Below are 17,041 nucleotides of genomic sequence, written 5' to 3' on the forward strand. Positions count from 1 at the left end.
GTCCAGTGCTGCTCTGAACACTGGCGAACCAGGACTGAAAAGTCAATGGGAAGTTCCTGTGGTTAGTTCAGGCTCAGTGGGAAATTTGAGCTTCGATTTACAAAAGGGAATAAAGGCAACAGGTCTCACGTTTCCAGAAAAGATGTCTTTCTCTGAATCCAGTAGGTGTGGGTTGTTCCAGTAATTGACTTGGAGGAGCTGACGGCCACTTTGATTTCCTTTGGTACATGAACGGTTTCTTGTGGAGATTAATCCCATGTTCAGTGTGAAGCTCAAACAATCCTTTGGGGAAAAGTAGATCCAAACCTCCTGTTTGAATCCCCAGCTCAGTTTGAAGCTCAGACGATCCTTCCTGGGGGAGAAGGTCCAAAACATCCAGTTTGCAGGATGACTTCCTGCCGAGAGGCAAAGACAAAAAACAACAAGGTTAAGACTCAGGTTTACAAAAACTCAGTTTGACTCAGCAAATTTCAGCTTGGCTAGAGTACCCAAAACTGGCAAACACTTTGGCCCCGAGGTAGTGGCAGTCAGCAGCTTAAGAGTCCTCAGATAATGAGGCAAACATCCGCAGGTGTGTGAGAGGGCCACGGAGAACCAGGCGCTACCTGGTGGTGGAAGAAAAAAACCCCCACAAAAACACAACACAAAACAGCCCACACAAACTGGATTCCTGACAGTGATGTATGACCTTTAATTATAAAATATTAACTTTCTTCTTAGGATATTACACCTGCTAGCAGTTGCTATTAGAGATAGATAATGTTAATCATTTTACATGACCCAATAGTAATAATTTCATGCCTGGCAAAGTGTTTTGGTTTTTTCCCACATTTTTAACTAACCACCAGAGATTTTTTTTTTAACCTTAAAATATCCATTGATTAAAATAACAGTTTGACATAGAACAGAATTCAGCTTAATTTTCATTACACTGTCACAATTGCGAAGCAATAAAATGTAGTTTGCATCTATCCAGAAGTGCTATACAGTATATAAATATTTATTTACATGTGCACAGAGACTATATATGTGTTAACTGTAATCAGTATGTATAAAGAGAGAGTAATTGTAAGAGGCTATAAAACTATATAAAGATCATACAGGAAGATCAGGATATGGATTATATTTATATACTGTAAGTGGGGTTATCATACAGGATAAATAATGACAGATAATAGCAAATAAAATATATGCAGATTATATACAGCTATAGTCGAGAAGTACATCTAAGTAGTGTTGGATCTGTGGATGTGGGTGTGAGGGAAACAGTCCATGGTATAAACATGTAACGTGTGTACAGAGGGGTTACAGGTTATCCTGTAAACTGTGAACAAAATGCTTTGATCTAATCTAGCATCTAGAATGAGCTTCTTCACACTTCAATCAATTGTTTGAACAGAATTTAAAAAAAGATTGCCTACTTTACTCTCAGCCATAAGAGCAGCTTGCAGGTTCAGGAGAAAAAAAATCCCCAAATAAATGATTAAAGAGAAGTTTGCATTTCTTTTGATCGAAATGTGAGTTTTATTCGTATAGTATTTTGCAAAACACATGTTACACCAAAGTCCCACACATTTCGAATGGGCTTTTACTAGCAAACAGCAGCAGCTTTCATCCCTCAGTAGTTTCCAAGAGGTAACTTTTGGAAACTATCGGCAGGACATCAAGAAAAATGAGGAGATCTGTGATTTATGTTTAACTTAACCCAGGGTATAACATGCTTAATTGATGCTTGATCACACACAGCTTCCACATCAAGGTTATCAAGCCACATTTGTAATGGTAAAAGATTGCCTGACAATGCAAGTAGTTATTAAGCAAGTGGTAGGGCCATTCGATGTGGTTTGCTTATTTTTCTGGAAAAACAAACATTTGCTTCCTCACCATTCATCCTGTGTTCCTTTCTGTTGTTCACATCTCAAAGCTCAATAAAGACGAATTAAGTCAGCTTTGACTTTTACTTTGTTTTCTTGATGAATTACGTGGGATAGAGCTGATTAATGGTGTTTAGGGGATTTCAGTATAGACTAAATCAATCCCAACACTCTTTATCAACAAGGTGTTCTATTTTAGGGTAATTTGTAAAGGTTTTTAAAAACATCCCCTAATTTGTAAGGTTGGTGAAAATATCCCTGGGGCTTTTAGGCAACACTGAAAAACACAATTCAAATAAACAGTATATATCTTTTAATATATACCTAAAATAGCAACAACTGTGTAATTTTTTTAGAACAATAAAACATATTCAGGTACAATGTAAAAAAAAAGAAAAAAAAGAAATTTCTACAGTAAAATGATAGTCTTAGTAATGTTAAAGTAATGTGTTCTTATATTTTAAGTTTGCAAAAAAAATCCAAATCTTTAACTGAGTGGTCTAGCCTGCACTCTGTTTTTGTGTTTTCCTATAAATAAATAAATAAAATCAATCCTCCCCAATCAGCATTTTTCTTTCTTTCTTATTTTTGCTTTATTGTGAACACCTTTACCCACAATTCTGGGAACCCCATCCTGTGTTGTTCAGCCTGAAACAAACAGAAATCTGTTGTTTTTACATCTCATTTTGTTTTTTATTGCAGGCTTTCATCTCTTTGAAGTGGGTGATGATTTGACAGCATCAAACTCAAGGTATTTATTCTGATCGTCTGGTGAAAATAATTGATAAAGAATGCAACTTTTATAGGCTTTGACTTATCACATTTTTTCTGTCTTTTTTATGCATAGACATTGAAATAGATCTTGAAGATTATATTAACTATTTAGGCTTTTTGTGTTTTTTTGTAAGAAAATTTTACTTCCGGGTCTAAACCGGAAAAGACACTGGAAATGACGTAACGCTAGGGAGTCCAGTTAGCATTACAGCAGTGAACAATGGATATCGATTCTAATTTAATTTCAATTCAATTCAGTTTATTTATATAGCACCAAATTCACAACACATGTCATCTCAAGGCACTTTACAGTTCAACCAGATCATACAGTCAAATTGATACAAAGTTTTCTATCTAAGGAAAACCAGTTGATTGCATCGACTCATTGACTCAAATACAATCCCTCACACTAACACACAACCAGGCAGACGAGCTCCGAGCCAGCTCCCATGCCAGAGGACGAAGAGAGCACATCCACTCAGTCACGGTCAGAGAAAAAGGACCACACTGGAAAACATGCAGATCTCCAACATCTATAAACAAGGGTGTTGATGGAAGCAGCACAGCTGATGTTTCTTTCCAGGATGGCATCACAGCCAAACAGGAACAGACGAGGCCTAGCTACTCTGAGGAAAAGCAGAGAGAGCAGAAGGTTAGAGATTGAACTAACAGATTCTGCAGAATAGGAGAACAGAGAGAGAATGAAGCAGAATGATGAAATGGGGGTCCCTATGTCCTCCAGAAGTCTAAGCCTATAGCAGCATAACTATAGAGATAGCTCAGGATAACCTGAGCCACCCTAACTATAAGCTTTATCAAAAAGGAAAGTTTTAAGCCTAGCCTTAAAAGTAGACAGGGTGTCTGCCTCACGGACTAAAACTGGTAGTTGGTTCCGCAGGAGAGGAGCCTGATAACTAAAATATCTGCCTCCCATTCTACTTTTAGAAATTCTAGGAACCACTAGTAAACCTGCAGATTGAGAGCGAAGTGCTCTGTTAGGAACATAAGGAACAATCAGATCTCTGATATCAGATGGAGCTTGGCCATTTAAGGCTTTATATGTGAGAAGGAGGATTTTAAATTCTATTCTTGATTTAACAGGAAGCCAATGAAGAGAAGCCAGGATAGGAAAGATATGATCTCTCTTTTTAATTTTCATCAGAACTCTGGCTGCAGCATTTTGGATCAGCTGAAGGCTTTTAACTACAGTTTGTGGACTTCCTGATAGTAAAGAATTACAATAGTCCAGCCTTGAAGTAACAAATGCATGGACTAGTTCAGAACACATAGAAACATTATATGTGTACAACTACACATATGATGGACCACAACTTTCCAATTCTGAGCCTGTTGAATTCATTGCTGATTGGAAAAGTAATGTCACCTATAACAGGCATTTTGGTGGGAAAACCTGTCCTCAGACTGGCCTGCTACTTTGAACCACAGTCATCAATCTGAGAGATTTTCCGCAATGATCTGCAAAATCTAGGGTTCTAAGCAGTGAGAAACACCAGCTACCATAACGGCAATGTCTAAGGCTTTTTGTGACCATGATCACTACAGCAACAGAGAGAATAGATTCCGGCTTTCTTCCTTTATTTAAAGTGTCTGCAGCATTCATTTTAATCCCAATCACAGTTCTGTCAGCCATCCACTGATATCCTGTTTACATAAAGCTCTACTTAAGATTTGCATCAGGACTGGAACACAGATGGTATCTAGGTCCCTTATAGGGAACAAGGTTCATTCATTTTAGCATCGGTCACCAAAGGTTGTGCAAACCCCACAAACTTAATATTTGACCATGTTTATCATCAATAAATGGAATTTCAAACTTTTACCAAACTGAATTATATGTCCACTCTACCTGATAACTATCTTCTCTCCACACAGAGCTCAAAATTTACTTTGCAAAACATGTTATGCATACTAAATTTACTTTGTCATGATTGCTTAAACACTTTAAATACTAAACAAACTTTTCAAATATGAACCAATCTCAATTTTTTCTTTATAAAAGAAATTGTAATTTGTTACAGGGAATGTGCTCAAATGAATGTCTGAGGGAAAAATTTTTTCAAACATCTACTGAACCTGGCAACAGACTGAAAAATGATCAAATAAGAAAAAATAAGATCGGATAGATTACCCCGCTCAATTTTAAATGAGTTAATACAAACTAAGTGCGATTAATGTTACCCATTACAATGGAATAAAAAAAAAATTCAATGGTGGTACTTTAAACTGAAAATGTTGCCTTGCCTTGAAGCAGAGAAAGCATGTTTCACTTGAGCTGACAGTCCTTCTGTTGTTTCACATTCCCTGATGTGAAAGATGTGTGGATTGGCCCCTGGTGTGTTGCTCCCAGTAGGTGACTGAGAATCATCTACAGCTACTGAGCCATGGTTATTGTAATTAGGGTTGATCTGCAACTACGGCCACACTGAAGTAGTTTAAAGGAAGTAACAGAGGATTTTTTGCTATTGCTGCCATTTGCTACATACATATATATATATATATATATATATATATATATATATATATATATATATATATATATATTTTTTTTTTTTTTTTTTTTTTTTTTTGCTTATCTGATCTATTAAGTATAAAACTTTGGTCAAATGTGTTTTTTACATATGGATTATATATATATAAATATATATATATATATATATATATATATATATATATATATATATATATATATATATATATATATATATATATATATATATATATTTATATATATATATATATATATATATATATATATGTATATATCAGATAGGTCAGATAAGCAATTATTTTAATTAATTATGCCATTAAATAATTAATTTAGCCCCATTTCTGATGATTTACTTTGTCACACCTTATGCATCCCTTTAACAAGCATGCCTAATGCACATATTTATGTTTATGGATTTACATGCATTTCATTGGTAAAAGGGAAATTTACAGAAAGTGAAACCAAAGAGGGGCAGAATTTGAAGAATAAAATAAACAAAAAAGTAAAAGAGGTGAGAAAAGGAAATGTTCTTGTCTCTTGTCACACATTTGAATACTGACTACCTTCTCAACAAAACATTGAGTTGCAATACGCCACTGATCAAAACAGCATAGTCAGTTGTACCTACACACCCCCACCACCACACATTTCTACGCAAACATAGGTATTATGGCTGGTTGTTGACAGTTTTTTCTGAAGTGGATTGTGCTCATTAGGTGGGGTTGCAGATTGGTTTCTATTTATAACCAGCAGCCTGCGCAGCAGTAGCCTCAGCAGCATAGAGGTGTTTGAAGTAGCACAGGCCTCCAGTGGGCTTAGCTAACGAGATGCATCAGCAGTCGATCATTCCCAAACTGCAGGAGTTTGACCTAAAGTTAGGCTGGTGTGTGCATGTAGGCTGCTTATTAATGGCTATGATTTATATTCACATATTCAGTTTTTTGGGGGGGCGTTTAGAAATCACTGGTTTGATTGTGTACTTAAAGACACAACTCATTTTGAATGGTACAGCAGGAGGATGACAAAATATTGTCTGTTAGAGCTTTTCTTATTTATTTATTTTTTTACCAACATTTAACTTTTTTCCAGTAATTGCTGATTTAATTAGCAGTTATGCATAAAGATAAAAGAAGACAAAGGCATGATAATACATTTTTTGATTGACAAAAATATCTATATATATTAGAGAATAATAATCTATTGTCTTTGAAAGTCAGAAACTTTGTATCTTTAAAAATAGAATTTTTCTAGAAAAAAATTTTTTAGCTTTGCAGTATAAATTTAAAATGTTTTGTAAAAAGTCAAATAGCTTTTTCATATAGCATATTTAGCCAAACCATGAGGCCATTTAACCTTATGGCTAGATGTTGAAAGAATGTATGTTATTTTTTGGCCTATATGTGTGTCATCTGTTATATGTATCAATAAATCCACAGATTTTTAACAGTTAATTAAATAGCAAATACAAACCTACAATTTACAAAATAAACATTTATTTATAATGTATAATTTATGCTATGAATTGAAAAAAACTTAAAATATACATAGTTTTGCACTTTTTGTACTGTAGTTTTAGTAAAATACTTACACTCTTCTGAAATAAACCATAAAAGAACTGTGTTAACACTTCCTTTTATTTATCTAGAATTTGCCTGTGATCATTGAAAAATGTGTTGTTTGTTTTTTGGGGGGCGGGGGGGTTAAAATATGAGTGTGCAGGTCTGTCATCTATGTATTTGAAGCTCATTTGTTCCATTCTGAAACACATAGGATGCAGTTATTCTTTTGTAATTTTTACATCATCTGCCCCAATGAAAGACTTCCATATGTCAGAGACTGTTCTATGTAACCTTTAAGGGTGTATGGTCACTGTCTCATGTAAACTTTGTTTTATTCATATTATGTTTACAACAGGGGGGCCTTCCTGAAACTGGTTCTTACTGGGTCTAAATTACGTATATATTATTGTTTTGAACCTCAACTATTGTCAGTTGGTTTATACATTTTAACACCTAACACTTTAGCAGAAGGTAAACAGCAGTTAATCTGTGGTTATAGATTTTATCTCCCATCATTCTTCTGCTTGACTTGTTTGGCATCAACACAAAGCATACCAAATAAGTTTAGATTTGACAAGATAATTAGGTCTGATACCGTCTCCTTCCACTGCACTAAGTCTCAAAGACTTGTTAATCCCTGCTTTTCTTTCCTTCTTGCACTGATAAGCAATGGGGTAGGAAATTAAATAAGTAGATAAAGTAATTTGTCACACTTCCGCACCCAGTTCACTCATTGCAGGGTAAAAAAGTGGCTGTTTTGATACTGGCCTTGTTTATGATCAAAATTAAAGAAATAGAGGTTAAACTAATACAGTAGAATATAACTTTAGAAGATAATAAAAAAAAAAAAAAAAAACAGTTAGTGGGGAAAACAACACATCTAAACCCATGGTATATAACTGCATATCAGGTAAAGTTAAAGCAGTGTTTTCTACTTAAAGCTGATTTGTGGGTGTGTATCCTTTTTCAAGTTTTTCTGTTTAATTTGGTTTCAGGACAAGAGGAGTGCAAAAACTAAAGGTGGAAAATAGATTCATTTATTCATGTTTCCTCTGGTTGCATTAAATTTGGATTTGCGTACAAAAAAAATAAAAAAATAAAAATTAAGGCCTGTGTGGAAGAACAGAGCAAAAAAAGTTGGTTTTACAATTTGGGTTCAGTATGAAGGGATAGGTTGACAGGTTTATTTTACTATTCATTCGATTTCTCCTGTGATGCACATAAATGAGTGTTTTGCATTATTGAATTAAAGGGACCAACACGCATTAATGCATGCCACAATTTTCAGCTTAAAGTATGTCCAATACTAACTGTTATACAAATTAAACACAAAATGTGACAAACAGTTTTATTACTTGTTAAAGAATTCTTAATTTTATCACCATTCCCAAAAATCCAATGCCAAAGCTTCTTAGGCCCCTCTTAATGGAGAAAGGCCTTCAGTTTATTAATATTCTTGGCAGTTTCATGCCTCAAATCACACCTGAGATTATCTGTTAAGTTCGGTCCAGCAACTATGATGGCCACTCTATTATCTTTCAGCCCTTCAGGAGTCCTTCAGTGATTAGTATGTGCTTTGTGGAAACTCAAATCTCATTGAGTGCTGCCACCAAGTTCTGAAGCAGGTCTGTTGCAGTAGGATGAAAGGTTTTGATCACTTGTCAGAATTTGGTAAATAGGAGTTGCCGTACATTTTCATAAGGATTATCTCTGGTCAGTTCTTTTGATATGGAAAAATTTCTGAAATGCAAAGAAACAGTAAATGAAACAACATGTAAGGGTTTAAATGTCTGCTATCTAAAGTACAACTGATGAAAAAATCACAGCACAGTGTCAAAAGGTACACTCTTATGAAGAGGTTATGGAGGACCAATCCTACCATAAGTAAAAAAACATAAATAATCACTTGTAAATACAGTATATATAGTTGGTGTTAGTTGTTTTTTGACCACCCAAATATATTTGAAACACTCTTTATATAATTTTCTTATTATTTTAGTCAGAGTTTTTATAAGCGGTATATTGTGTAATCCAAGTAAAAAAGCGAAAGGGGAAAATAATTTCTAAGGTAAAATATATATAGTGGAGAAAAGGAATTCTGAACTCATGGCAAAAGCTGATGTTATTTGAGACTAAGAAAAAGTTTTGAGAGAAAATGTTGGTCATAAAATAAATAAAAGATAAACTGACATTTGAAAAATTATTTCTAAGGGAAAAAAGCTGTCAAAAATATATTATTACTCTCAAATATTGTTTTTTTTCCAATCAGAATGAAAGTATTTTGTCTCAAAAATAGATTTCTTTTCTCTCTCCAAACCTAGGTCAATTCAGGATTTTTCTCTTAATGTGAAATTGTGTCATTGGCAGGCATGTGTCCGCAAAAATACCTCCATATCTGACTGGCTGTATAGAGCTATTGGTAATGGCTTCCATCTTGTTCATGCTAATGAACTTACTAGGGTAACACATTTGGCAGAAGAGTTTTCATTTTTCATAGGTCTGTGCTAACAGTCAAAAGGTTGACCACTCTTCACCACTGTTTTGCTTCTTTTTTTTTGGTCAGCTTGAATCTGACACTGTAAATGTAAAGCTCAGAAGAAGCCCTTTCTCAGCTCTATCACAGAGCTACTAAGATCTTGCAATGAGCACCTTTTTAGTCACTTTAACCTACCTTTTATCGATGCAGAATACACATATATATACATATATATATATATATATATATATATATATATATATATATATATATATATATATATATATATATATATATATATATATATATATTTAGATTTTTGACCCATCAAAACTTATAAAAACAAGCGTGTCTTATAATTTATTTCCTGTAATATTAATCCTTTTATTCTGAACCAATCTAATTGTTTGTGGATGTGTTATTTAAAAAGCAAAATAAGTTTTGATGGAAAAGTTACAGCCACGACCTTTATCTGAATATAAAAATGTACATTAGAAAAACAAATGCAGATTCACTACAGACCTATGTTTAATGCTTTGTCCTTCTGGCCCATGCATCTCCTTCCTTACTTTCTCAGCACTGCCTGCAGACACGCATGCCCCAGTTCTGTGCAAGTCTACCCCTTGTTCCAGAATCAGTCATTCTGTGTGACACAGCGCAGAGGGAAGAAAGAAATGCTTGACAGTTGCCTTGCAGTGCTGCATTTTGACAGAATCAGTCAGGAGATTTAGGCCATGTCACCAATACTGCGAGTAAGATTTGGGGTAGCTAACTGTGTTAACATTCCTTACATTGTACAATGTGTTTATTTTACTCTGTACATTTAAAACAAGCATTTATTATCTATGATAGATCAGATTTTAGTTTCTGGTATTTGTTATTATTTACATTTTTAATCTAAAGCTCTTTGACACAAATGCTATAATAAAAGTGTACAGCAAGAAGCAAGGATATTTTTTATGGTTGTCTGTTCATATATTATTTTTTGCTTATCAAAGTGGACCACTGCTGTTAAATAATTAACTTGGTGGTGAATTATATGATACAAGATAGAGGTAGAATCACAGAGTTATTGCTTTTTACTTTAAATGATTACAATATTTTATAATAGGTTTCTAAAGAATACAAAGAAAGATGCATTGTATTTCAATAAACATTTGGTGGGTTAGTGTAAGTAATCACATTTTTATTGTGCGGTTTAAAATAGTAAGAAACTAGTTTCGATGAAGGGACTTTTTTTGGAAATAAATATTGTAAAATTAAATTCAGTTTAATAAAAACTCTAGTAAACAGATGCCAGTTAACACCAACATGATATTTTACTTATCTTAAATAAATGCTGAGAACTTTTGGCTAAAAAGAAATCTTGATAGCTCAGCATATTTAAGAGTATTCCAAGTATAAAAGTTAAGTGTTTGGGACTTAGATCACAAATAATGGGATATTTGGAATAGAGGAATGTTTGTGAGATGAAATTTGTGATTGGCTGGTTACTCTAATTTAGACATCAGCTTTTCACCTAGATTAAAAATTAAGATGAAGAATTCTCATGTCCTGTATTCATAAGCTTGTCAAATTGCTGATAATTAATTTGATTTTTAACATTACAAGAATATGTTATCAATGCTGTAATTAAGCAAATAAGTTCAAGTAATCAATTTCAAAATAAGCTGTTAGAAATTTATTCAGTACACAAAATGAGAATGTTAAATAAGCAAAATATAAGACAAATAATTGTACATACATTTTCCCAGGCAATATGTTTCCAAGATTCTTTTATATATTGTCAACTTTTAAATATTTAGTGCCCAATTGCACGAAAATTGTATTAACAGTATTTACCATTTTTGCATTTAGTTATATTACAGCCTTATTACAAATAGTATAAAATGTAATCTCTTTCTTCACAGTTCTACAAATAGTAACCCTATTATGATATTTCAAGATTATTACTACTTCATTAAAAACAGAAAAGTACGAAATGACTGTTTAAAAGTTTTGACATCTTTCTATGGATTCAATGGAGTCAACCTGTGGTAGATTCAGCCTTTGTACCTTCCTAAATAAGGTACTACAGTTCACATTGTATATCGGAGTGCAAACACCTAGAAGACAGATGTATTTAGCATTTTACCCTCCCCTGTTTTTCTCCAGAGATTTGCAGATCTATATGCTTATCCTCAGTACATTCTATTTTTTTCACCTTTTTCACCCTATTTTGTATTGACCATTTCACCAAGAACAAGCTGTGTAAACATAAAGGCAACCACTGTAAAAAGATGACAGGTGAGTAAGCATTAGTATCAAGTAGGTCAGATTAGTAGTAAAATTACCACCAGTATGGTGAGTAGACATAATATGTTTACTGATCATGCTCCCTTAACTTTAGAAGAGCATGATAAGACAAAAAACAACTCTTCTGACTAGAATTTGCCAAAACAGATCTGATGAAGATTAGATCTAATTAGAGAACTTTTAATGAGTGTTGGCCTAGTTGGTTAGAGCAATGCGCTTATGTCCTAAAAAAGGTTGCAAGTATGTGGTTCGATCCCCACAGCCTGCTCTCTGGCTCTCTGATCAAGGCCCCTAATCCCACACTGCACATCTCCAAAGGGGATGGATTAAATTAAGGAACTTTTAAAGGGAGTGGTGGCCTAGTGGTAGGACATTGCGTTTGGTTTCAGAGGTTCTGAGTTCAAGCCCCACTCCCACAGACTGCCTCTCGGCTCTTTGAGCAAAGACCCTTAACCCCACACTGCTCACCAAGGGGATGGGTGAAATATAGAGATTCATTTTGTTGCACTGCACTTGTGACAGTGTAATGACAGTAAAACACACTGGAAAAAGTTATTATTAGGTGGGAATTTCAGGCCTCAGTTTCGGAGCAAACCAAGCATTGCTTATCACCAGTAATGACCAAGGGAGAGTCCAGACTTTAATTTAATTGAAAATCTCTGGAGATACCTGAATTGACTGTGCATAGACCCCTCCAGTGTTATCTGATGGAGCTTGAGATTTACTATATGAATGAATGGATGAAACTGCCAAAAAGTTGTTGAGCTAACATGTTCAGAAAGCACAACAATCTTTTGGCAGTTATACTCTCAGTATGACCTTATTTTTATTATTTTTTATTTTTTAATTATTATTTATCCACATGCTTTTGCATGTAAGCTATATCATGCTGTTTCCCAATACAACCTTCTTCTTTTAAAAAAAGGCTGTATCCACATGTATTTTAGGTTGTCTTATGAAAAGTCACTCCAAGTAAAAACAGTAGAAAGAGCAGAAAAGTAGAGCAAAATGTACTCATTGACAATCCAGACACTGTCAGCTGGAAAGACGTCATTTTTTTAAAAACTCTTGCATGAAACCAACAAGACTGCAATTGTCAGAAAGCAAAGAGGCAAAATTAAAAAACACCTTCAGCAGCAGTGTTTAGCACACAAAAAGATAGTCTATTCGTTTTTTGTTGGAAAAATATGCATTCAAAAGCAGACATTAATCTAAAACACATGGCCTGAAATTAATTTTTCTTATTGTATAATAAAATAAAGTGTAACATTGTAATAAATGTAAATAAAACATTAGTGTATTCATCCAAGTCCTTTTCTTTTAGCTGCTCTCATCAGGGCTTCCAACATGGAGCACCTGCTTCTAATTCACTTTTTTTTTTTTTACCCCTGAATCAGTAACACCAACTCTCTCACTGTGCACTCTGTAGACTTTTTTTGGTGGTTGACCATAGGTCAACCACAACGACCACAGGTATTTTAATATCAGCTGTTTTCCCACTTTTATCTGCTCTGTATAACAGGCACAGTTTATCCACTTCGTACTGGCAGCAATACAGTTTCTTTCCACACCATTTTTGGCCAACATTTTGGCTGGAAGAAAGCCTAAATGTTCTAATCATTTTGCTGTCATTTTTGTAATGCAATATTTTGAACAAATGGGCCAAGACATAGTCCAGTTGGCATTCTAACAGTTGTTATTCCCAATATTGTATCTCAGAAAGACATTTAACTTTTTTTTTTAATAGCAGATGAATTTGCATTAAAGATGTTAAGAGAAAAACAGATCTATGAATTAATATATTTTATTATTATAACATTTAAACGTCAAATGATGTATAAATATGGTGGAAAGTCAGACACTTAGACTGAAAAAAAAACAAAACAAAAAAACATTAGAAAATAAAAGCCACAGGCTTTGTCATTTCTGCTAGGAGGAAAAGTCCATCAAGACAGATTCTAAATAGAATGAAAGTGGAATCTGAACTGGACCTTTCAAGGAAGCTCTAAAGGAAGAATGTGAAATAAAGAAAAAGTAAAGAGAAAACATAAGAGGTGGCAAAAAAAGCCTCAAGGGAGAAGAACACATCAGCGTGAAATGTCAGTTGCCATTGTGTAAAAGAGCAAGAGAAAGAGAAGGTAGAGGGAGGGGTGCAGTGAAGGGGTTGAGAACAGAAATAAAAGGACTGTTAAACAGACAGACAATTAAAGTGAAAAGACTGCAGAGAAACTTAATGGTGGATGGAATAAAAAGACCAAACTGAAACAATGAAAAGGAAATTGGAGAATAGGGAAAAATAAAGAAGAAAAGAGTTTAATTGAAAAAAGGTCAGCAAGGGACTGAGTAGCACCATGAAATGTCAGAGAGAAAGAAAGGAGCAGAAAGAAAACCCTTTAATAAACATATTAGCCAAAAAAAAAATCCTTCAATTCACCTGCTTCTCTAAGAGAAGAGAGAGAAAAGGGAGAGGAAAAGGGCAGGGTCATGAATTAAATGTTAAGGAAGTAAAATGTTGTGGACCTTATTGCTCCTCAGACCTTCACGGAGTAGCCAACCAAGCAAATAGTTTGCTTAATGTGACAACATCCACATATTACCTGCAGCAATGGCTTTGCTAAAATTCTAATCAAATGGAGACCTGCAGAACAATGCTTTGATTGACATCACTGTACTTTATCACGAGTAAAACAATAGTTGATTGCATCGAGAAAATCCAATGCTGACATGAAGATATTCTAGTTTTTGACACTTTTTGGTAAATTTTGGAAGAGATACACAAATATTCAACTTATGAGCAGAATAATAATAAAAAGAAGAAAAACAAAACTAAGCTACTACAACTTTTACACTAGCTCAACATTTATGCATTGATGCCAACCTGGTATTCCAGTTCTTCAGGTATTTTCAGCCTGGATCTCAACTACACTGTAGGTTTTTCATGCAGTTTTTCATATCTTGCAAACCTATAAGGCTGAATATTGTTGTAGTAGAGAATCTGTGTATAGGTGTTTCTTCTTAATAAATACATAAAACCTTTTTGTTTTACCCAATTTAAAATTATACAGGTTTTAAAAGGTATTTTGAATTGAACAATCTTTGTTATTGAAATTGCACAGTTTTACATATGTGTCTTGCGTTTAATGCATCACCAATAGGGAGCTTGCAGGTGCTGGGAAAACAAACTGGAACTTAGGATCTTACTCAGGGACACAGGGTGGCAGAGTGAGGACATTGTATCTGCAACCCCCCAACAACTAAACTACCACTCCCAAATGTTGAGCCTTCATGCAAATCCTATAATATTTTTGTACCTACCTTATGTCTCCTATTGCTTTCTTTTCCACTCAGTCCCCACTCAGTCCCAAGGGCATCTAACAAGCAGCGTAAGACAAGTGTAGTCTATCCTGCTAAAATGTTTGGCTGCCATGTCATCTGTGGTGTGTATTCTCCAGAAGACATGCATTCAAATTTAAAGACAACAGTGTCGCACAAGTGCTTTTCACACAACTGTCACTTTGTCTTAGGCTAGAAAGACACACGCACACGCATACACACACCCACACACACAGAAAAAGAGATGGTGAAAATGGATTGAGGAACAAACTATTTGAAAAAAAGCAAATAACAGTGAAGGCCAGATGCTTAGGTGGTCAACATGACATAAAACAACAAGGTCCATTTTCACAAAATTGGTGAAAACATTGTTCCATCAAAATAACACTTTGTTATGAAATCTCTTGAGACCAGTTTTAAGGTTTAAGAAAGTGTTATACTTAAAAGATTGAAGTTTCTAATGTTATGTTATTTTGAATAAGGGTATCTAATACGAACGCTGTTTTGTTTATGCAAAATAAAACTAACAGCGATTGACACAGAAGAATCAAAAATGTTGTTTAAGTTGTAAGTTCTTGAATCCAATGTGCTCTTGGTGGGTGAAAACATGGAATTTTCCAAAACACCATAAATCAGTGTCAGTCTTACATAGCTCCATAAAGGTATTTACGGACCCACAATTTGGAGCTTGCACTGTAACGAATTTCTTTCAGGTTGATCTCCTTGGTCTTTTGTATAATGGCACATGTTGATTTTTAAGACATGACTCCTCCTTTTTGTTGTCTAAGTTCTTTAAAGAAACAAAATAATTTGGCTTTTTATAAGCAAAAATTCTTATAATGCTTCCATAAATACATATTTCAACAAAGTCTATCAACAATCGCATCTGAAAATAAAAAAGCACTCGGAGAGTGCTGACCTCAGTGAAGCAGCAAATTTTGCCCCTTACTGTGACTTACACCTATAGTTAAAACTCGCACTGGATCTGCATCATTAGGAAATTTAAATGAATTCTTCCTAGACATGAGGAGCACCTTTAGTAACAGTTTCCTTAAAATTCTTACATATGTTTAGAAAATAAGGTACAGCGTGTGTGTGCAGCGTCTGGTGTTTGTTCTGCTCACACCTTCTTGATTAACTCTGGTCACTGCTTTTTTGTTTGATCAGCAGGTCTTCGAGCAAGGCATGGCTCACCTTACCTGTGTTTTTGTATTTAGTAGTATTAGATTAGTATTATGACATTTTTGAGTCTGATGATGAAGCTGTCAATAGTAACCGCTGCCTCCCCCTGGTTGAGGGGGGAACTGGTTATTCCCCCAAATAATGTCTAAGAATCCCTTGAAAATTTCCTTCATCAGGATTTTCATGTGGATCACCACCAAAGTATATTGGTTGTTCCTTGGACAGGGTGCACTTTTTGTAAAAATGTCATTAAAATATGTTGATAGCTTTTCAAGCTATCCTGTACACAGATGGACAGACACAAAATGTAACCTACTTGGCAGAGCTAATGAAAGCATTCTCATAGCTTAGAAGGAGTTGTTCTTTTAATATTTAGGTGGCAGTGCACACAACAGAAGACGTCATATTGTGCCCCCATTTTTCACTACATTAGCTGAAAGGGAACAAACTTATTAGAGTGTTTTCCCTATGTATGAAGACGAGCTGTCGGTGGAGGATTATAAAACATGCAAGACGACTGGATGGTTTTACCTGCTATTTTCTGTTGAAATGGAGGACCATTCACACTATCTGCCCTGGGAAAGGAAACGTAAAAGACTTTATAACCAGGAAAAACAAGACTTTGGAGTTTTATTAAAAACAGAGCATTTTAGTCCTTGTGGCAGGGACAGTTAATGTTTTTGTTAGCCTACTCTGGAACAGCTCAATTTGTCAGTTGCTCACAGTAGTCATACCAGCAGGGGGTCTCAATCATTAGCTTAAGTTTGGTGCTAAATACATTTTTATTGCAAACAAAAACAGAAGTATGTATTGTTCTGTACCTGATCACCTGGTAAGACATTTTAACTTATAATGGACTTGTACTGGATGTTGAAAATGGCCCTTTTATTTCACTCTATGGCTTCCATAGTAATTATTACGTTCTTTAAAATGTGTTTTTTTTTTCAATATTGTAATATTACTTTTCTATTGAATGAAAAATGCTCTGTTTACAATTTAATATTGTTGCTCTTATTTCTTTGTTTTTTATGTGCCTCAC

General features: G+C 34.5%; 1 protein-coding gene across 1 annotated transcript in view; it reads left to right on the top strand.

The window, feature by feature from the left end:
* The window catches only part of LOC119786989 (protein phosphatase 1 regulatory subunit 29-like), a 220,967-nt gene that overhangs the window by 171,336 nt on the left and 32,590 nt on the right, over nt 1-17,041 (top strand). The window contains exon 3 of the mRNA XM_038290610.1: nt 2,577-2,625. The gene's annotated coding sequence lies outside the window, so the exon portion shown is untranslated. The remainder of the gene's footprint in view (nt 1-2,576; nt 2,626-17,041) is intronic.

The sequence above is a fragment of the Cyprinodon tularosa genome, unplaced genomic scaffold, assembly GCF_016077235.1.
Source record: "Cyprinodon tularosa strain WSP-4 unplaced genomic scaffold, ASM1607723v1 ctg285, whole genome shotgun sequence".
Classification (NCBI taxonomy): domain Eukaryota; kingdom Metazoa; phylum Chordata; class Actinopteri; order Cyprinodontiformes; family Cyprinodontidae; genus Cyprinodon; species Cyprinodon tularosa.